The sequence below is a fragment of the Balaenoptera borealis genome, assembly GCF_965194805.1.
Source record: "Balaenoptera borealis genome assembly, chromosome: 12".
Taxonomy (NCBI): domain Eukaryota; kingdom Metazoa; phylum Chordata; class Mammalia; order Artiodactyla; family Balaenopteridae; genus Balaenoptera; species Balaenoptera borealis.
Window position 1 is genome coordinate 5,801,254 of NC_138869.1, and position 22,278 is coordinate 5,823,531.

General features: G+C 45.9%; 1 long non-coding RNA gene across 1 annotated transcript in view; it reads left to right on the forward strand.

The window, feature by feature from the left end:
- LOC309607125 overlaps nucleotides 1-22,271 on the forward strand; it is a 42,942-nt gene extending 20,671 nt beyond the window's left edge. Inside the window, exon 3 of the long non-coding RNA XR_014232260.1 lies at nucleotides 10,494-22,271. This is a non-coding gene — a long non-coding RNA (uncharacterized lncRNA). The remainder of the gene's footprint in view (nucleotides 1-10,493) is intronic.
- Nucleotides 22,272-22,278: the final 7 nt, after the last annotated feature.

A 22,278-nucleotide genomic window follows, 5' to 3' on the forward strand; every position in this document is an offset into this window, starting at 1 on the left:
CCTTCAAGAATGCATCCAGAACAACACAGCAGAACTGGCCTACTAGGGGAGCTGCAGCCTCTCCCACAATCAAGAAAAGGGGGCATCACTGGAGCTATGTTCCAGATATAAGGGAGCCTCTGCCATGGTTGCAACTCTCTCAGCCTCTTAGTTCACACAAAGCTAAATTGCTGGGCTTCCCTGGTGGTGCAGTGGTTAAGAACCCGCCTGCCAGTGCAGGGGACACAAGTTCGAGCCCTGGTCTGAGAAGATCCCACATGCCGCAGAGCAACGAAGCCCATGCGCCACAACTACTGAGCCTGTGCTCTAGAGCCCACCAGCCACAACTACTGAGCCTGTGTGCCACAACTACTGAAGCCTGCATGCCTAGAGCCCATGCTCTGCAACATGAGAAGCCACTGCAATGAGAAGCCCACGCACCGCAATGAAGAGTAGCCCCCACTCACCACAACTAGAGGAAGCCCATGCGCAGCAACGAAGACCCAACGCAGCTAAAAATAAAATGAATAAAATAAATAAAATTTTTTTTTTTTTACTTTTTATTTATTTATTTATGGCTGTGTTGGGTCTTCGTTTCTGTGCGAGGGCTTTCTCTAGTTTTGGCGAGCGGGGGCCACTCTTCATCGCGGTGCGCGGGCCTCTCACTGTCGCGGCCTCTCTTGCTGCGGAGCACAGGCTCCAGACGCGCAGGCTCAGTAACTGTGGCTCACGGGCCTAATCGCTCCGCGGCATGTGGGATCTTCCCAGACCAGGGCTCGAACCCGTGTCCCCTGCATTAGCAGGCAGACTCTCAACCACTGCGCCACCAGGGAAGCCCTAAATTTATTTTTTTAAAAAAACCTGAATTGCTGCTGAAACAGTGTTTCCCTGGCTGTGCTAGCCAGCAGTAGCAACCATAGAAGCAAAAAGATGGCCACGACCTCACTCCTAGCTGCATCAGTGCACTTAACTGGTGGAGCTAACTCATCCAGAATTCTAGCTGCAAGGAAGACAGGGAAATGTAGTTTTCAGCTTCCTGGCCTCAGCAGCCTGTGAAGGCACAAGAGGAAGTTGAAACGGATGATGAGAGCCAGTTCACATACCACCACAGTCGGACAAGTGAGGCGCCTTCCCCTCCAAGACCTGGGCCCAGCATCGTCTCTAGCCACCATCCACCCTGTGTTCAGTTGAGTTGCTGGTGTGCCTCCAACGTTCAGTGCCTTTGCTCAAGATTTTCCCATTGTCCAGAAGGCTCTTGTTTTTTTCTGGATGAATTTGGATTTCCTCTTCTTAGAAACTTTCTCTTTCCTCCTGGGAGAAGTTTGGTTCTCGGCTTCTATAGCTTTTTGTGTTTTCCTTCTGTAATGATTTATTTACATGTTTGTCTCCCACACCAGACCTGGAAGGCAGAGACTAGGTCTCACCTGTCTTTGTTTACACATCTGAGCAAGGTCTGAGCCAATTCCTTTTAGCTCCTGGCATATAAAAAGAAGAAGACTGAAACAGGGTAGCACGTTTTCTGGTACAGTGTAAAGGTTTCAGTTTACCAACCTAACGCTTTTAACATAAAAATGATGATGCAATATAACTGGGGTATTTTTAAAATAAGTACAGAAAAAAAGTATTAATTCATTTTTAAAAGGTATTGGAAACTGTAGGAGAGAATGCTAATTTTGCCCCAAATCAGTTCTCTACTTTTCATGTTATCATGGCCCTCAATTTTTAGCTGGATATATGGTCAGCCAGATCAAATGCTACATTTCCCAGATTCCCTTGCAGCTGTGTGAGCCGTATGATTAAGCCTGGGCTATGGGGTGTGGGACCAAGTGCTCTGTGCACTTCAGGTCCCCTGAAAGGGAAGAGGCCTTTTCCAATAGGCAGTCAGCCACATTGGGCCATGCAGACCGGGGCACCCCAGGGACAGTTGAGCAACAGTATGTATATTTACAGCCTGGCTCCTTGATACTGCAAAGCTGGGCTATTAATAGATGAGAAAGAAACCTGTCAAGTGCACAAGTGTTCTGGTTCTATTCGAGTAGCTGAAAGTACATCCTGATTATTCCTGGTTTGCAACTATGCAGTTATATGATGAGCACCGCTGTCTTGCAGATACGACTTAATCTGTACACAGCATTAAAATCCTAAATGTAGTACCTGTTTGTGAATGTGTGGTGCAGCTGTGTTCTTCCTGAGTCCCTGTAATAGGGAGTTGGGCCCAGAAAAGACATTTACTGTGTAAAAGAATTAATGATCTAGGAGGTCATGTGTGTTTTTTACTCTGTCTCAGGTGTTCTTTTGGCAAGGTAGCCTGTTCCCAGCTTTAAAGGAGTTTCAATAAGATACAGAAAGCTCATTTCATGGAGATGTTCATCACCGTGAAATACTGGAAATGAAGTAATAATAAATCGACATGGGAGGGAATAAAGAAATAATTATTCATTTAGTCAAAGGAGAATTGCAGCCATTAAAATAATGACAATTATGTGTTAAGTATAATATGCTTTGAAGTTATGCTAAATCAAGGAAGATTATAAAATAAGGTTCAAACTGGGAATCCACCTATGTCAGGAAGTGTGTACACGAAAAGAACAAAAAAGTTTTGATCACCTACTGTGTACTAGGCCTCCTGCTGAGTCTTAAGGATACACAAATTAATAAAACGTGGTCCTAGGCTTCCTTAGTGGTCCAGTGGTTAAGACTCTGCACTTCCACTGCAGGGCACAAGTTCAGTCCCTGATCGGGGAACTAAGATCCCACATGCCACGCAGCCAAAACAAAACAAACAAAAAAACACATGGTCCTATTATGGCTCTCTGTTATGATATCTGCACCCAGTGATGTGCAGTTAAATGCTTAAAAGCTGCCTGTCATTTGTGGGTGGGGGGAAATATTTTGTAATTTTGCCAGTTTTTGTGGTGTAAGCGTTTCCACCATGGCTGATTTCAAGCTACCAGTGGAACTTTACTGAAGGAGGGAATTGGGAAGAGATGTACACAAGTGGCTCTTCAGAGTCAGCACAAGCTGGTTCCTGCATGTCCCTGGAGCCTTCCACCACCTAATGTCTACCAGTTGGGAGGTGGCTGTTAAGTAAACAATAATGTATTCATAGAATGGAATGCTAATCAGTCATGAGAAGATCATACTTTGGAATAATTAGTCATATTTGAAAAATTTCAAGGTTTAGTTTCAAGTTTCAACACAAGTAGGTGTGAGTGAAAATGGCAGTGTGAGGATTACAGAAATTGCTTCCTCCGTAAAGTCAACCAGAAAATTGGCAAGAATTGTCAGAATCAACTTTTTGAGAAGTGTGGAAACTAGCCAAAGTCTTGAAACAAGCTGGAGAGCATTTATTCAAGAATAAGGGTGAACACTACAGATTCAATGCAATGCCTATCAAATTACCAATGGCATTTTTTACAGAACTAGAGCAAAAAATCTTAAAATTTGTATGGAGACACAAAAGACCCCGAATAGCCAAAGCAGTCTTGAGGGAAAAAAACGGAGCTGGAGGAATCAGACTCCCTGACTTCAGACTATACTACAAAGCTACAGTAATCAGGACAATATGGTCCTGGCACAAAGACAGAAATATAGATCAGTGAAACAGGATAGAAAGCTCAGAGATAAACCCACGCACCTATGGCCAACTAATCTATGACAAAGGAGGCAAGGATATACAATGGAGAAAAGACAGTCTCTTCAATAAGTGGTGCTGGGAAAACTGGACAGCTACATGTAAAAGAATGAAGTTAGAACGCTCCCTAACACCATATACAAAAATAAACTCAGAGTGGATTAGAGACCTAAATGTAAGACTGGACACCATAAAACTCTTAGAGGAAAACATAGGAAGAACACTCTTTGACATAAATCACAGCAAGATCTTTTTTGATCCACCTCCTAGAGTAATGGAAATAAAAACGAAAATAAATGGGACCTAATGAAACTTCAAAGCTTTTGCACAGCAAAGGAAACTACAAACAAGACGAAAAGACAGCCCTCAGAATGGGAGAAAATATTTGCAAACAAATCAACGGACAAAGGATTAATCTCCAAAATACATAAACAGCTCATGCAGCTCAACCTTAGAAAAACAAATAACCCAATCAAAAAATGGACAGAAGACCTAAATAGACGTTTCTCCAAAGAAGACATACAGATGGCCAAGAAGCACATGAAAAGCTGCTCAACATCACTAATTATTAGAGAAATGCAAATCAAAACTACAGTGAGGTGTATCACCTCACACCAGTTAGAATGGGCATCATCAGAAAATCTACAAACAACAAATGCTGGAGAGGGTGTGCAGAAAAGGGAACCCTCTTGCATGTTGGTGGCAATGTAAATTGATACAGCCACTATGGAGAACAGTATGGAGGTTCCTTAAAAAAACTAAAAATAGAATTACCATATGACCCAGCAATCCCACCACTGGGTATATACCCAGAGAAAACCATAATTCAAAAAGACACATGCACCCCAATGTTCATTGCAGCACTATTTACAATAGCCAGGTCATGGAAGCAACCTAAATGCCCATCAACAGACGAATGGATAAAGAATATGTGGAAAATATATACAATGGAATATTACTCAGCCATTAAAAAGAACAAAATTGGGTCATTTGTAGAGACTTGGATGGATCTAGAGACTGTCATACAGAGTGAAGTAAGTCAGAAAGAGAAAAACAAATATTGTATATTAACGCTTATATGTGGAACCTAGGAAAATGGTACAGATGAACTGGTTTGCAGGGCAGAAATAGAGGCACAGATGTAGAGAACAAACGTATGGACACCAAGGGGGGAAAGTGGCGGCGGGGGGGGGGGGGTGGTGGTGGGATGAATTGGGAGATTGGGATTGATATGTATACACTGATATGTATAAAATGGATAACTAATAAGAACCTGTATAAAAAAATAAAATTCAAAAATTGAAAAAAAAAAAAAAAAGAATAAGGGTGAACAGTGAGTGTTATGACATTTTAACTTGCCCTAGACTCATCCTCTGTTCTCCACATCCACAGTAGCCTTTAAAAATAACAGCCTGCATTTCTGGTGCCGCATGGCAGCTACCAGAGGAAGAAGAATGGAGCTAGAACTCTTTAAAGACACGTTCTCAAATGGATGCCATTATTTGATCAGTCTGGTGGTTCCCTGGAAGCCCTCAGTTGCAAGGCTGCCTTGGAGCTCTCTCAGTGTGAAAAGTCTTCTCTCTAGGGACATTTAAAAAAAAACAATTACAGGCAAGTTTTTTAACTATGTGATTGTTAGAGGCAGCAGGTAAGAGTTGGGTCAAACAGTAGACCTGAAAAAAAAAAAAAAAAAAACAAAGCTTAAAAGAAAAGTTTAGGGAATAGAGTTCCATAAGGGCTTTGGAAGCTTTGACGCGTTCCGGGAAGTCTGGGTGGTCGTGCACACGTGTGGGTCTGTGTACCCAGGGATGTGCACTTGCTCAGAAAAGAACTCAGAAAGCCCTAAGCTCTCACCTTTGTTGACCTTGAAGCATTGCCCACGCAGGAAATGAAGTCTAAGGTGGAGTTGTAAACTGCCTGTCTGCACCCTGAAAGTCTGTCCTAGCCACACTCACAGCCCCTTGGCAAAGAATGGGAGATTTATTTGTTCCAGGCATTTAAAGAAATCTGTGTCCTGTCATTAGCTGACCATTAACTTAACTGAATAGAGACTTCAGTGACCTTATGTGACAAAGAATACAGACACTATAGAATTAGTTCAGGGTAGTTACTTAACTACCACGACAAGCAGTAATGACAACAGACCTTGGGGACAGAGAAAATCTTATTTCTAGAGCTGTACATTCAACTATTTAAAATGTCCAGTTTTCACCAAAAATTATGAGAACACTTCCCAACTCATTTTCTGAAGTCAGAATTACCCTGACACCGAAACCAGACAAAGACATCACAAGAAAAGAAAACTACCGGCCAGTATGTTTTGTGACCGTAGATACAGAAGTCCTGAACAAAATACTAGCAAACTGAATCCAGTAGCATATAAAAAGGATTATACACCATGACCAACTGGGATTTATCTCAGGATGCAAAGCTGGTTGAACATATGGAAATCAATTAATGTAATATACCATATTAATTGAACAAAATGGGAAAAAAACACATGAGCATCTCAGTAGATGCAGAAAAAGCGTTTGACAAAATCCAATACTGTATATGATTTTTAAAAACCACTTAACAAAATAAGAACAGAAGAGAACTTCCTCAAATGGATAAAAGGCATCTAAGAAAAATCCATGGCTAACATCATATTTAATGGTGAAAGAATAAGAAGTTTTCCCTGAGATTAGGAATAAGACAAGGATGTCTGCTTTCATTACTTCCTTTCAGCATTGTTCTGGAAGTTCTTGCCAGAGCAGTTAGGCAAGAAAATGACTAAAAGGCATTCAGATTGGAAAGAAAGATGACATGATCTTACATATAGAAACTCCTAAGGAATAAATACACACACACACAACATACAGTGCTAATAAACAAGCTTAGCAAGGGTGCTAGATAGAAGATAGATATACAAAGAAGTTTTATATCTGTGCACTAGCAATGAAGAATCTGAAAATGAAATTAAGAAAATTCCATTTGTAATAGATTGAAAAGGATAAAATACTTAGGAATAAATTTAACAAAAGTGCAAGGTTTATACACTGAAAAGTTCAAAACATTGTTGAAAGAAATTAAAGAAGATCTAAATAAATGGAAACACACCTTGCATTCATAGATTGGAAGACATAATATCGTTAAGATGATAATCCACTCCAAACTGATCTATAGATACAATGCAATTTGTATCAAAACCCAGCTGCCTTTTTTTTTTTTTTTTTTTTGGCAGACACTGACAAGCTGATCCTAACTACTTGGAAGTGCAAGGGACCCAGAATAGTCAAAACAACCTTGGAAAATAAGGACAAAGTTGGAGGACCTCACACTCCCCAATTTCAGAACTACTGCAGAGTAACAGTAATCCAGACAATGTGGTACTGGCATCAGGATAGACATGTGGATTAATGGAACAGATTAGAGAGTCCAGAAATAAACCCATACATCTACAGGCAATTGATTTCAGTTAGGGTGACAAGCTCATTTAATGGGATCAGAATATTCTTTTCAACAAATGGTACTGGGACCACTGCAAAAGGATGAAGTTGGATCCCTAACGATACCATATACAGAAGTTAATTCAAATTGATCAAAGGCCCAAATGCAACCGCTAAAACTGTAAAACTTTTATAAGAAAATGTGGGAATTCCCTGGCAGTCCAGTGGTTGGGACTCCACGCTTTCACTGCTGAGGGCCCAGGTTCAGTCCCTGGTCGGGTGGCTGGGATCCTGCAAGCTGTGCGGCCAAAAAAAACAAAGAAGAAAACGTAGATGCAAATACTTATGACCTTAGAGTACACAATGGTTTCTTAGCTATGACATCTAAACCGCAAGCAACCAAGGAAAAAAATTAATGGGATTTAATCAAATTTTAAAACTTTCATGTGTCAAAGAACACTGTCAAGAAAGTGAAAAAATCCACAGAATGGAAGAAAATATTTGCAAATCATATATCTGCTAAGGATGTATTACCCAGAATATATAAAAAACACAATAATAAGACAACCCAATTGAAAAATGGACAAAGGATTTGAATGGACGTTTCTCCAGAGAAGGTATACAAAAGTTCAATAAGCACATGAAAATATACAAACTTCATTAGTCACTAGGAAAATGCAGATCAAATCCACAATGAGAAACCACTTCACACCCACTAGGATGAGTACAGGAAAAGAAAAATGGGCAATGACAAGCATTGTCCAGGATATCAGGAAATCAGAACTCTCATACACTGCCAACGGGAATGTAAAATGATGCAGCAGCTTTGGAAAATAGTTTGGCAGTTCCTCAAAAAATTATACGTAGAGTTACTGTATGACCAGCCAGGTTTATACCCAAGACAGTTGAAAACATAGGTTCACAAAAGTGTGTACGTGCGTATTAATAGCAGCATGATTCCTAATAGCCAAAAAAGAGAACAAATATCCATCAACTGATGAATGGATAAACAAAATGTGTCTCTCCATACAGTGGAATCTTTCTTGGCCATAGAGAGGAATGAGCACTGACGACACACTACAATACGGATGAACCTTGAAAACATTATTGCTCAGAAGCCAAAACACAAGGCCGCATATATATGCAACTCATATGTATCCATATATGTAATATCCAGATAACTGCATATATGCATTTATGTGCAGTATTCAGAATAGGCAAATCCATAGAGACAGAAAGTAGATCACTGGTCTCCGGGGCTGGGAAAGAGGGAATGGGGAGTGGCTACGAATGGCATGGAGTTTCTTTATGGGGTCATGAAAATGCCCTGGAGTAAGTGGTGCTATTTCCACAACCCTGTGAATATACGAAAAACCACTGAGTTGTACACTTTAAAATTGGTGAATGGTAAGTTTTGTGGAATATGAACTATATCTCAAACAAATGAAAAATAAGTAGGTTACAAAATAATGTTTCATATAAGTGGTAGGAAGGCAGCGTCTAAAATGACCCCCAGTGATTTTCATCTCCTTGTGTATCCCTTGGTCTTTGGTGCGGGCCAGATTTAGGGGCTCACTTGTAGCAAACAACACAGCAGAAGTGATGAAATGTCGCTTTTGATACTAAGTTCTAAAAAGATGGAGTCTCTCCATCACCCTTCCTCTCGCACGCATCCCTCGTTCTGGGGAAGTGGCTCCAGGCCCTGAGCAGCTCTGTGGAGCTCCCGGGTGGGGAGGAACTGCCGTCTCAGACAAGCCAGTGCAGACCTACGCCTGCCAACAGCCGCGAGAGTCGGCATCCAGCTGGGTCCTTCCCCCGTCAAGCCTTGAGGTGACTGTAGCTTCAGCCAGCACGTCAACTGCCTCCATATACACGCAGCCAAGTTACCCCTGGATTCCCGACCCTCAGAAACCATGAGATAATAAAGGCTTGTCATTTTCAGCTGCTAAGTTTTAAGGTGATTTTGATATTTTCTGAAGGTAACTACTGCAGTGTGTTATATCAAACGTAGACAAAAGACACAAATGATGTATATACCACATATTGTTTTACCAGTTGTCTCTAGGTGGGATGATTGTTGGTGCCTCATTTTCCTATTCACAGACGCCTGATTTTTCTAAAATGTTCAGTAATGAACATATGTTGTTTACATAATCAGAGAAAAAGTGAAAGTGATAGCTGATTTTAGGATGCTTAGGAACCATTTGGTAACATAAGTGCATTTGGTATAACATTAGGTAAAATAGGCAGTATGAAAATGGTCCATAGGGAATTTCCTGGCAGTCCAGTGGTTAGGACTCCGTGCTCTCATTGCCAACGGCCTGGGTTCCATCCCTGATCGGGGAACTAAAATCTCAGAAGCCACGCGGTGCAGCCAAAAAAACAAAAAAAAAGTCTGTGTACTAATATCGCATAAAAATTCCATCTGCATCTGGACAACGCCTGGAAAGGAAAACTCAAAACAGTTAGTTCTTTGGAGTCTCTGTTTTGAGTATCAAATTAATTGTTATCACGATGTTTAATTATTGAGTTCCATTGGGCTGAAACATTGAAAGTCAAGAAAGATCCGTGAGGCAGAGTGGAGGCCAGGCCCCGGTAGGAGGGTGGAATCGTGGTGGGTGCTGTATGCGACGCAAGGCCAGGCGTTGGGATGGAGCAAAGGATGAACCCAGGAGAGGAATAGGACGCCAGATGGGTGGGTCCTGGTGCCTGGTTTAACGAAAGGGCAGAGAGAGACAAGATCCAGATAACGGTCCCACACTTGAGATACCTCCGGAGAACACGGAGAAGGAAAATGAGGCTACTCTCTCCGCATTATTAATAGCAGCTTTCCCCCACTATCCGAAAGTAAAGCGTTCCTAAGAAACCTTTCATAAGCCAAATGGCATAACGCGAAGGAGCAGTTACCTTAGGACACATCTTGCTCACAGGTGCACAGAATAAATCAGGATAAGATGCTTGCAGACACAGTTTAAAGCTTGTGGCGGCTTGACGCTGAGGTGCTGAGTGTGTTTCCTCGGGGAAGGAGCTTGGCGGGACCACTCCTGCTCAGAGCGTGCACTGCCTCTGTAACAGCTTGCTGCAGAACACACGATGAATACTATTTCTGCTTTTTGCCTTTTTTTCGTAAAAGTGAAAATCCTCTTTAGAGATCTTTTGGTTAGTGAAAACAGGTACTAACGTAGGTCTTTCGTAAAAGCGAAGTGGCATAAAGTGAACTTTCAAAAAGTGGGGAATACCTGTATCAGGTTATTTTGAAAGTTTTACGTAACAGTTTGTGTTCTGTTTGCCTTGTTTCTTCCAAGAATGGAATAGAGTCCTGGCCTTTTAGGTTGCTCACTAGTGCAGTCAGTGAGAGAAATGTCTAAACGGTGTGATAATGGTCATTAATATTCAAATACTGTCCAAATATTCAATGCTGTTCATTAATACTCAGATTATCCTCCTTTCAGGGTCATGGTAAGATCATGCTTCCCTGCCTCATGGAAGTTGTTGTGACCAGGTGATAGGCTTTGTCTAAGGAAACATGAATGGAGGCATCATGTTTTACATGTGGGCAGAGGCCTTGAAGAGGCGAGCAGGAGTTTCCACACTTGCGCCCTGGAACGAACACAGCAGCGGGTGGTCTGCAGTGGTGGAGGCTGGCGCCATCGGCCCGGGTTCCTGAGTAAGGATGAAATTAAAAAACAGTCTGGTGGTGGATACACAAACCTACACAGGGGATTCAGTTATATAGCACGTAGCATGCACGCGCATGGGCGCACATGCATGCGCACACACACACACACGCAGAAAGGAGTACAAGTAAGACTGAGGAACTCTGAATATGACCAATGTCAGTGTCCTCACACTGAAGAGCTATAGCTTTGCAAAAATGTCACCCTTGGGGGACATTCAGTAAAGTGTTCAAGCCATCTCTCTGGATTATTCCTTACATCTACTTGTGGACCTACAATTAGCTCCAAAAGAGAAAAGTGACAAAATTATTCCTTTTCCAGTTATTTTCCAATCTTTCTGAATACCTCAAGGAGAAATTCTAAGTATGATAGCAGTGCGTATGTTGCATTTCTCTGACACTTGCGAATACACATTCTGAACAAAGAAAGAGCAGGCTTCCTTCAGCAGACAGTATCTACTTATAATTCAATAATGCTTATTTTCATTATACTTATTTTGCCAGTTATCGTCTATATATGTCAAGAGTGACTCATTATCCCCTTATGATGGTGATACAAAGTTTTTCTTAAAAAAAAGTTTAAAAAATTTCTAAGTCAACTCCCTTTCCATAAATAGCAGTATTGATGGCATGGGAAGATGGTATGTAAACAGTGGAATTTGAGGGAACACATACCCCCTGGGAAAAAAATGTAAAATTAAAAAAAAAATTTAGTGTTAATTGTTTGAAGAATCTCAATGTCTTGTAATGTAAGTATGAAATATGCTCTGGGTAGCAGATTTCTTAATGACATTAAATATTTTTGAAGTGTAACATACATAGGAAAAAGCATTCAAATAATAAGTAAGTGTACAACTCAATAAAATTCTCCCCAAGTGGAGTATAAATGCCATGCAATTCCAGTCTATATTCTAGCAGAATTTTTTGGGGTGGAAATTGACAAGTTGATTCTAAAATTTACATGGAAATGCAGAAGACCAATGATAGCCAAGGCCATCCAGGAGAGGAGGAAGGAAGTTGGAAGATTTACACTGCCAGATATCAAGATCTATAATGTAAGTATAGTGATTAATCTAGTGTGGTACTGGCATAAAGATGGGCAAACAGATCAGTGGAACAGGACAGTCTAGAAATAGACCCATAAATACCCAGTCATCCGATTTATGGCAAAGGTGACACTGGAGAGCAGTGGGGAAAGGGCCATCTTGTGAACAGGTCTTTCAGGTCCCAGCTGCTCCGTGAGCACTGCCATCTCTGTTGGGCCTGCATCCCGCACGGGCCATGTGTGAGTTAGCCGCAGAGCCCTGTGGGGCCTTCCCACAGCTCAGGTCCGTGATGAGGGAGGGCCGACTCAGGTTTGAACTCTTCCTGCCCCTCTGGCTCATCGTCTTAAGGTGCCCCGTCCCTGGCCAGCCCTCCTGGCTGCGGAGCCAGTGAGAGAGCTGTGGTCTCCAGCCTCCACGTTGGCCCCCGTGATTCTTACCACCAGGGTTCACGTCCTTCCGTGGTCCCCTCTCCCACCGAATGGGAGCTGACCTGTGTGACCAGCTGAGTTCTGTGGAGGTGATGACATAGGACTTCTGAGGCTCGGTCCTATCCGACGTTACAGCGTCTACCTCAGCCCTTTGGATAGTTTTCTCAGGGGGACGCCAGCTGCCGTGTTGTGTGGGCACAAACAGCCCTATGGAAAGAAGCTTCTTGGGCAGCACCAGTTGGCCAGCGTGTGAGCGAGCCCCAGGCAGGCCTTCAGATCATCCTAGCTCCCAGCCTTCACGGGTCTCAGCTGAGGCCCCAGACAGCACGGAGTAGAGGTAAGTCATGCACATGATCTTCAGTCTGACCTCCTGGCCCACAGGAATCATGAGATAAGAAATGACCCCAAGTTTATGGCACTCAGGTTTGGGGGTGTTTAGTTTTGTAGCAGTAGATCGCTGATACAGAGGCTCAAGCCTGCTGCCCTCTGGACCAACCCCTTGGCTCTGGGAAGGGCCCGCCTAGTGGCTTTGCCCAAGCAGGGTTGCAGGCAGCTGCCCTTCAGCCTTCTCTGTGAGCCCCTCTCCTGTCCCTGCCCGGAAGGCAGAGGGCAGGACCCACACATCTGCTGCCGACGACGCAGAGGTTCCCCTGGGAGATGAGATGCTAGTCCGTCCTGCTTCCCCCGCCCCAGCTTTGCATCTCACCTTGGCAACGGCGGGGGAGGGGAAGCCCAGCACTCTGGGCTCGGCGGCCCTGTGCCTGCAAGAATTCCCTCTGTCCCCTCTACCCACGATTCTGCTGCCGCTGGATGCGGGCAGGGCAGGAGGGGAGCCGTCGTGGCGGGGCCAGTCCTGCCGCTTCTCTGTGCGTGTGCCCCCATCTCAGCCGAGGTCCTAGTCATCGAAGTGTCAGATCCTCCATGCTTTTTGCCTCAATTTTGGGTCTTGGCTGTCAATACGAGGAAAACAGGAAAAGGCCCCGCTGACATCCGGATCAAAGGCATTCACGACCCACCGCGACCCAGTCTTTGTGCGTGAGTTTCCTTACTGCTCCTGCTTCCTTCCCTTGAACTCTGTTCTCCAGGGACACTAAACCGTCAGCAATTTCTGGAATGAGTTATGTCACGCGCTGTCTTTTCTCCGAACGTTCGCACCCAGCTATCCCTCCCAAGCAGTCGCCTTCCTCTTGGCCCAGCAGGTTCTTAATCATCCTTCATGAGTCACCGCAGCACCTCCTGCTCTGGGAAGCCCTCCTTGACTACTCTGCCTCCTGGGCTACCTCAGGTGTTTCTCCTGGGCCACCCTTGCTCCTCCACTTCCTGTACCCAGCGATCACCACGCTGTATCAGCGGCAGAGGCAGACAGCTCCCCAGCGAGGTTTGCTCTCCCTCTTCTGGAGTGCACAGCTGTTGCCTCGCCTGGGCCCCTGTTTCGTAGGTCCTCTTGCATCCAGGTGTGCAGCATGACTAGCTCTTACCAAAGTAACATGAGCAGAGGTGGCATGTGTCCCTTGCACACCCAGGCATTAAGAAGAAGATGTGCCATCTCCACAAAGTTCTGCCCCTGCTACCAGCTCTATCTAGACAATGACAAGCCCCTTGGGAATGGTGTGGCCACAGGGGAGAATGAGCCCGGTCCCCACGTCAGTGGGTGGAGGAAAGCCGCCCGCTTCTGTTTTGTTTGACATCTGACTCATTTGGAGGCCTATTTGTTATAGCAGGTAGGGTTGCCTTCTGTAACACAGTACTGTGATGGTGTGTTTACCAATATATTCTTTTTTTAAAAAAAATCTTATTTATTTATTTATTTATCTTTGGCTGCGTTGGGTCTTCATTGCTGCGCGCGGACTTTCTCTAGTTGCGGGGAGCCGGGGCTACTCTTTGTTGCGGTGCGCGGGCTTCTCATTGAGGTGGCTTCTCTTGTTGCGGAGCACGGGCTCTAGGCGCGCGGGCTTCAGTAGTTGCGGCACGCAGGCTCAGTAATTGTGGCTCGCAAGCTCAGTAGTTGTGGCTCGTGGGCTCTAGAGCGCAGGCTCAGCAGTTGTGGCGCAGGGGCTTAGTTGCTCCGCGGCGTGTGGGATCTTCCCGGACCAGGGCTCGAACCCGTGTCCCCTGTGTTGGCAGGCGGATTCTTAACCACTGCGCCACCAGGGAAGTCCCTACTAGCATATTCTTGATGAACTAGCCTTAAAGGAAAGGGGGGAGTTCTTCATGTGAAAGGAGAGGAGTAGGGGGATGGGAGAGCAATGAATTTATCAGTCATTCAGTGACTCTTCACTGAGAATCTGTCGTGTCCCAGGCACTGTTCCAGGCATTGGAATCACAGCAGCAAACCAGGTAGACAAGGTCCCTGCGCTCAGGAAGGCGGAATTCTAGGAGGAGGGAGAATTTCCCCATAAAACAAGGAACATTCTAGCTCCGCCTCAGGCGGGCTCTGCTCTCCAGGTGACAGGAAGCCCCCAGCAAGTCTAGGCCTGGCTGACTCTTTCTCCTGGGAAAAAAGTCTTCTTTCTCCCAACAGGTCTGCTCCCTCCACCCCCCAAAAAAGACCGTGATGCCCTGGAGCTGGTCGAGTGCCCGTCCGTGAAAGGGTCGCTGTGGGCAGGGGGCTGCGTGCAGCCTCGTGGGCAGGAAGGCTCTGGAAAGCAGCCTGTGGCTAGTTGTTGGAGGAGGAGTGTCTAGTGTGATGTGTGGTTGTCTTTTTGTGGGTGTTCCACACACAACACACACGGCCCACTGGCACCTCCTGGAGCTCAGGGACTTGGGCTGGTTCATCTCTGTGTCCCTGTGGTCAACCTGGAAGCTGATTTTTTTTTTTTTTTGGCTGTGCTGTGCGGCATGTGGGATCTTAGTTCCCTGACCAGGGATCGAACCCGCACCCCCTGCAGTGGAAGTGCAGAGTCCTAATCACTGGACCGCCAGGGAAGTCCCTAATTGCATTTTTAAAAAAAATATATTTATTTTATTTATTTATTTTTGGCTGTGTTGGGTCTTTTTTGCTGCGCATGGGCTTTCTCTAGTTGCGGTGAGCGGGGGCTACTCTTCCTTGTGGTGCACAGGTTTCTCATTGCGGTGGCTTCTCTTTGTTGTGGAGCACGGGCTCTAGGCGCGCGGGCTTCAGTAGTTGTGGCTCTCGGACTCCAGAGTGCAGGCTCAGTAGTTGTGGCAGTCCCTAATTACCTTTGAATGAATGGATGAGTGATCACATCTTAAAGAAAAGTGCCTGAAGCCGCCACCCAGAAACCGACATGTAACTCTGGTCTCCCCCCACATGTGATGGGGCACTTTGTAAGTCACTTTCACATCTGAGTCCCACAGTGACCCAGAGAGGTGGGCTTATCAACACCATTTCAGAACGAGGACACTGAGGCCCAGGGAGCTCAGGAGAGTTCCTCAAAGGCACAGGGGCTCCGGCTGAGTGCTGGGGTCAGGGGAAGTACCAAGAAGGGAAGACTAGAGCAGGGGTGGAGGGCCAGCCAGCCTAACTCCTGGACTAGTGAAAACTGCCAAAGGTGGAACCCTTGAGCCAAACCAGCTGTGTTTGAATAGAAAATCTCAGAGAACTTTATAAATCATGCAAAGCTGCATCACATAGAAAAATTCAACATTTGACCCTGCATTGAATTGGTCAGACATGTACGCAGCAGGTGCTGGGCCACTGAGGCAGGCCAGGGCAGGTGCTGGTCCCCAGGCTGGACGAGGAGGGAATGAATCAGCAGACATCAAGCAAGCAGTGTCCTGGGGCTGCGGCGGGCCTGGACGGGGCAAGGGTCGCCGTGGGAACAGGGGAAGGGCCGCAGTGAAGCGGCCTGTGAAGGGAGACACAGCTCACACATAGACACGCACACGCTCTGCTTCAGACCCTCCCCGGGCTTCTCCTCACACGCAACACACATGTCAAAGGCCTTCCCACCACCCATGAGATTCCGCGTGAGCCGGCTCTGCCCGTCTCCCCACCCCCTCTCTCCACTCTCTCCCTCCTTCTGCCCAACCACACTTGAACAGGACACCTTGTCTCTGCACAAAGCTATTGCCTCCGCTGTTCCCTCATCCCGTAACACCTTCTGCTCAGGTAATCTCAGCATGGTCGCTCCATCTTGTCAACAGGTCTCTCTGCTCAAATGTCACCTCCTTAGGGAGCCTTTCTCACCACCTGTGTCGAATATCACCTCTCCTCCAACTTCCGTCACGTCCGAGAAGCCCATCTTATCGCTTGCATCCCATTTATCACTCTGTGGATTTCTTTTCTTAATCTAAATATTTTTTAATTAAAATAATTTTTAAAAATTTATTTATTTATTTGGCTGCACCGGGTCTTTGTTGCGGCACGCGGGATCTTCGTTGCCGTGTGCGGGATCTTCAGTTGCGGCGTGCGGGGATCTAGTTCCCCGACCACGGATCGATCGAATCTGAGCTCCCTGCATTGGGAGCGCAGAGTCTTAACCACTGGACCACCAGGGAAGTCCCTAATTTAAATATGTGGTAGTTAATACAGTCCCATAGTTAAAACTTAAAGATAATATAGGGACTTCCCTGGTGGCGCAGTGGTTAAGAATCCGCCTGCCAATGCAGGGGACATGGGTTCGAGCCCTGGTCCGGGAAGATCCCACATGTCGTGGAGCAAGTAAGCCCGTGAGACACAACTACTGAGCCTGCGCTCTAGAGCCCGTGCTCCGCAACAAGAGAAGCCACCGCAATGAGAAGCCTGCGCACCGCAACGAAGAGCAGCCCCCGCTCACCACAACTAGAGAAAGCTTGCGCAGAGCAACGAAGACCCGACGCAGCCAAAAATCTAAAAAAATAAAAAATAAAGATAATATAAAAGATACGCACTGAGGATCTAGCCCCCGCGCCTCCCATACATCAGCTGTGCTGGCTTTGTTGCGCACCAGCCACGCTGGAACTACATTTCCCAGAATGCTCTTCCCTCTACAGCTCTGTGTTCACATTGGTCGTGTGAGACATTTGCCTGAGATTTAGAAGGCAGAAGTCAAACAGCAGTCATGTTGTTTATGCTCTGAAAACCACGACCGGCCCCAGACACTGGGATCGCCTGTGCACGGTGCCCCTGGTCTGCTGGTCTTGGGGCCTTGGGGTAACCTCCAGACCCACAGCCCTCCAGCCCTCCAGCCCCCTATCAGACCTGCCCCTTCAGCTTCTCTGAATCCTGGGCCGAGCGTGGGGGGTGCAGCTCCGTGGTACAGGGCAGCTCGCTCTGCACAGGTCACTCACACACGGCACTGATGCTAGAGGTGGTGAGAGACAGACATGGGTTCCAGCTGGCCCTCGTGGGTTCTCGTTATCCTCACGGGGTGCCGCGTGGCTGTGGTTTCCTCCCCCTCCAGCTTTTCTTGCTGGGCTAGCTGACCTGTAGTGCGTGATGTTGGGCTCAGCACTGGAACAGAAGCAACAGCCTGCACAGACTTTCTACCAACCATGACAACGTGCAAGTTCTCACCCTGCCATGAATGCCTTAGTCTACCTTCTCTGATTACACCTTTTTTTTTTTTTAAATAAATTTATTTATTTATTTTTGGCTGTGCTGGGTCTCCGTTTCCGCGCGAGGGCTTTCTCTAGTTGCGGGGAGTGGGGGCCACTCCTCATCGCGGTGCGCGGGCCTCTCACTGTTGCGGCCTCTCTTGTTGCGGAGCACAGGCTCCAGACGCGCAGGCTCAGTAGTTGTGGCTCATGGGCCTAGTTGCTCCGCGGCATGTGGGATCGTCCCAGACCAGGGCTCGAACCCGTGTCCCCTGCATTGGCAGGCAGACCCTCAACCACTGCGCCACCAGGGAAGCGCCTCTGATTAAATCTTGATTCACATATACCAGATAACATTTTTTATTTGCTGAAGACTGTTTTTACTCCACCCTCACTTTTTTTTTTTTTTTCAAAAAAGGGAACATATAGTGTATACTTTTCTGTATCTTGCTTTATCACTTAATAATATCCCTTGGAGATATTTCCATATCAATATATGGAGAATTATCTCATTCTTTATAGTTGCATAGCATTCCATTGATGGATGTATCATATTTTATTTCACCAGCTCTGTCTTGAAGGAAATTTGAGTGAAATTCTCATTTATGTGTGTGTGTATGTGTGTGCTTACTTATGCATTGTTTGCTGCACAAAGTAGTAAGGACCTTGAGAGCAGAGGCCTTGTTTTTCTTGCGTCCTCAGCACCTAACAAGGCCTCGCACATAATAGATTCTCAGTAAATAGTTTATTGCGTGAAACACTTCTGCACTTCGTTGAGGGGATATCTTATTCACATCTATACCCCTTACTACTCTCAAATCTCTATTTTCAACCCAGGCTAATCTGAGGGACCCAGATGCCCAACTGCCCCGTGTCTGCCTCAGCCCAGTATACCTAGCTGCCTCCTCCGCATCTCCACTTGGAGACGTCCTGCTGAGGTCCTCTGAATCAGCTTCCAGAACTGAACTCCTCACTCCCAGCCTCCTTCAGCCTGCCTTCCTTCTAGGCCCCAGTCCTCTCTCCCTCTGACCTCTCCAGCTTATCCAGATATTGCCAGATCCCATCCATGTCCCATTGCGGGGACAAATTTTCTTGAGTGAATTGTATTCATGGGTCAATGAGACACAGTCCCTGCCATTCACTTCCCATCCAGCCTCAGGTACAGCCCCAGCTCAGGGTTCCTCCCCTCTCACCTTCAGCAGGACACCGAGTTACTAGAGGATTCCTATAACAGCTGTGATCATGTCATTCCCTTAACTAACTTTTCTGTGAGATCTTTCCCCCCAACAACCAAACCTGTTTTACCAAAGGTCTTTTACATAACTGTTCCTTTCCAGGTTCATTTTGTATAGGCTCTATCCTGGTTATCTACTGCTGTGTAACAAAGCAGCGCAAAACGTATGGCTGAAAACAATTTATTAGCATCTCTTGGTTCTGTAGATTGGCTGGGCTAAATTGGGTAGTTCTCACTTGGGCCTCTTGTATGATTGCAATCATTTTTCAGTTGGGGCTGCAGTCATTTGAAGTTTAATATGGTTGGACATCTCAGACGACTCAGTTATGTGGCCGGCAGTGGATGCTGGCTACCTACCAGGGGCTTAGCTGGAGCCGTTGATAAGAATACCTACACATAATTTGAGAATCTTACAGCATGGAGGCTGGTTTCTTAGCCTTCTGCTGCCTGAGCATTTCAAGAGTTCTGGGTGAAAGCTGTAAGGCTTCTGATCATCTAGCAGTGGAAGTCACAGGATATCACTTCTTCTACATCCTGTTGGTCAATCAAGTCAGTAAGGCTGGACTTCCCTGGTGGCGCAGTGGTTAAGAATCCACCTGCCAATGCAGGGGTCACAGGTTCAAGCCCTGGTCCAGGAAGATCCCACATGCCGCAGAGCAACTAAGTCCGTGTGCCACAAGTACTGAGCCTGCGCTCTAGAGCCCACGAGCCACAACTACTGAGCCTGCATGCCACAGCTACTGAAGTCCGTGCGCCTAGAGCCCGTGCTCCGCAACGAGAAGCCACCGCACTGAGAAGCCCACACACCGCAATGAAGAGTAGCCCCAGCTCACCGCAACTAGAGAAAGCCCGCATAGCAACAAAGACCCAACGCAGCCAAAAATAAATATATAAATAAATTTATTAGAGAAAAAAAAAAGTAAGGCCAACCCAAATTCAAAAGGAAGGGAAGTAAATTCCACAACTCAAAGAAAGGAGGAACAAAGAATTTACCACCTTTTTTAATCTACTGTGGTCTACCTTCAGGACACAGATTTTGTCTAGTTCTCCTGCGTGCCAGATATGCTCACCTCCTCCCAGAGGCCCTAAAAATCTCATCCCAGTACATCATTGGCTCATAGTGGATCTTGTGTAAATCAGGTCCTGGTGCAAATGAGGCTCCTCAGAATACGAAGTTCCTGTGATTCCTCAAGAACAGCTTCTTGAATATGTTTCTCTTGATCTGAAGACCTGTGAGCTACGGACATGTTTTCTACTCTCCACAGAGCCAACAAATAGAGTTGACAAGCATAAGACAACCGGAGCAGACCCTTCTGTTCAAAAGGGGAAAAACAGGAGTGACATAGCTACCACTGGGTCACAGCAATTTTGAAATCCAGTTAGGCACATGTGGTCAGTTTTCTGATAAGGGTCCAGTCCTGCTCCTTGGGAATAATTCTCTGCAGCTCCTGACTCCACCTTCTTCGCTGATGGGTTTCTTCGGAGTAGTCCTTTCTTTTTCATGAGAAATAGCCATGTTTGCATTTGAATAGCCGTCTTGGTCTGCTTCTTAGAAAGCTGGGGGTTCACTGGTCTCTTTTTATTTTTGTGCTCTGCCTTTTTCTGTGTTCTATAGTTGTTTCTTTAAGCCTAGCATTTTGAATGGGTGCAGAATGGGGTAGAATTACCATAATTCTTGGCTTCTGAGTCCATTTCCAACTTCCATTGCCCTGAATACTCTATAAATGGTACTCACTGAGCATCTACTGTGCCCCAGCACTGTTCTAATCAAGGATATGGCAATGAATGAAACAGACAAAATCCCTACCCTTACGGAACTGCCATTCTAGTGGGGGAGATGGACAGAAAGCAAACAAGAAAGCAATATGAAGAAACAAAAAAGCAGGAAGGGAGATAGCAAGTGGATGTTTTATGTCTAGTGTGATAGGAAGGGGAACTTCAGTTTTATTTAGGGAAGGCCATTCTCACTGCGAAGATGGCATTTAAGTCAATACATGAAGAAAGTGAGGGAGTGGCCATACAGATATCTGAGGGAAGAACTGTCCAGTTCGAAAGAAATACAACTGCAAAGGGTTTAGTTACATGTGTGCCTTCTCTTTTCTTAAACTAGTGTAGTTTGAGCAGACTGATCAGAGGGGATGTTAGAAGGAGATGAGGTCCGAGAAGTATCTAAGGGGTCAGGACTTTTTTTTTTTTTTGGTGGCTTGCGGGATCTTAATTCCCCAACCACGGATCCAACATGGGCCCTTGGCAATGAAAGCGCAGAGTCCTAACCACTGGACTGCCAGGGAATTCCCAGGATAGGACCTTTTGTTTGTAAAGCCTTTAGTTTTTATTCTGACCTGTGGGAATAGTTTGAGCAGGAGAATGACATGGTTTGACATTTTTATAGAATTACTGTGGCTACTGTGTTAAGACTGGATAGGGAATGAGGTGGGAGCAGGAAACCAAGGTTGTTGCCATAATCCAGGTGAGAAATGATGGCGGTTCAGACCAGGTGGTAGTGGCAGAGATAGTAAGGAGTCACATTTCGGATATCTTTTGAAGCTTGTGGATGAGGGGTCCGAGAGATAGACAGGGGAGTTGAGTTAGTTTCCTAGAACTGCTGTCACAAATCATCACAAGCTTGGTAGTTCAAACAACAGAAATATGTTCTCTCAAATACAAAAGTCTAAACTCAACACTGTTTCTACCCGCCCCTCCCCGCCCTTGCTGTTGGCATTCTTTGGGTTATGGCTACTCACTCCAGCCTCTGACTCCATCTCCACGTGGCCTTCTCTTCTCCGTGTCTCTTATAAGGACACTTGTCATTGGATTTAGGGTTTCCCCATGGTAATCCAGGATGATCTCATCTCCAGATCCTTAATTACACCTTCAAATACCCTTTTTCCAAATCAGATCACACCCACGGGTTCCAGCATGTGTAGGGGGGTCACTATTCAACCCACTACGGGGATCAAGAATGATTCCAAAGTTTTTGTACCCAGCAACCAAAAGAATGAAGTTTGCATGAACCAATAAGAAAAGGCTATGAGAGGAGCATGTTTTTGAAGATGGAGCCAAAGTTCTGAGTAGATTCTAATGTGTGCAGGTGGAGCTGGAGCTGGGTAGGGTGCCCCGCCCTCCGCAGAGCTCTAGTGGGTTCAATTTCTTTTCTTCTCTTTTGGTGCTAAGTTCAGGGGCTGAGGCATCGGCGGGTGGGTCCAGCATGGCGCCACCCTGCTCCCGGCCGGGCCTCAAAGATGGCCGCAGCCACTGGGGGCAGACATGTTTGTGCCACGTGACCCAGGCCCGGGCCCGAGGAGGCTGAACGTGACGCACGGTAGAGGCGGGGCTCCTCCCCCGTAGCCCTGGCGTCGAGCGTCTCGTGACAGG